The 763-nt window shown below is 49.0% G+C and overlaps 1 pseudogene; it reads left to right on the top strand.

The window, feature by feature from the left end:
• Positions 1-221: 221 nt before the first annotated feature.
• Positions 222-547, top strand: LOC130864854 (60S ribosomal protein L37-like; annotated as a pseudogene).
• The last annotated feature ends 216 nt before the right edge of the window (positions 548-763 follow it).

Below are 763 nucleotides of genomic sequence, written 5' to 3'. Positions count from 1 at the left end.
CTGGGCCCAACTGACAGATTCCTCTCTTCTGAATTCTTGCCTCGCTTCTGCCTGCTTGAGGTCACTGTCTTTTCTCACTGTGAATGCCTGTGGTTTGTCATTAGGAGGTCAGAGTGTCCCCAGACCAGCACTGGGAAGAGGGTTCCAGGATGTATGAAGCTGACCTTACAATTTTATTTAAGAGCTCTTCTGGTCTCTTTGGCCTCGGCAGCAGAAGCAAGATGACGAAAGGAACGTCATCCTTCGGAAAGCGTCGCAACAAGAAGCACACGTTGTGCCGCCGCTGTGGCTCTAAGGCCTACCACCTTCAGAAGTCTACCTGTGGCAAATGTGGCTACCTGGCCAAGCGCAAGAGAAAGTATAACTGGAGTGCCAAGGCTAAGAGATGAAACACTACAGGGACTGGGTGGATGTGGCACCTAAAAATTGTCTACCGAAGATTCAGACATGGATTCCGTGAAGGGACAACCCCTAAACCCAAGAGGGCAGCTGTTGCAGCATCCAGTTCATCGTGAGGATTTCAATCTGTCATAAAATAAATGTTCTGGTTTCCAAAATTAAAAACAAAAACAAAAACAAAAAAAAACAATTTTATTTAAGAATCACAAGGGTGGGGCATTGCCACTGCAGAGAGTAAGATGGGACCTAAGCTGCCACTCTCCCTTCTGGGCTGGGAGTTCCTACCACTGACCCCATGAGGATATTCCAGAGGCCCAGGTATGCACACTAGGTAGCTCCAGCCTCGGGAGGCTAGCCCCTGGGC

The sequence above is a fragment of the Chionomys nivalis genome, chromosome 22, assembly GCF_950005125.1.
Source record: "Chionomys nivalis chromosome 22, mChiNiv1.1, whole genome shotgun sequence".
NCBI classification, from domain to species: domain Eukaryota; kingdom Metazoa; phylum Chordata; class Mammalia; order Rodentia; family Cricetidae; genus Chionomys; species Chionomys nivalis.
The sequence above is the reverse complement of the archived record's forward strand: the minus strand, read 5'-3'. Positions and strand labels throughout refer to the sequence as shown.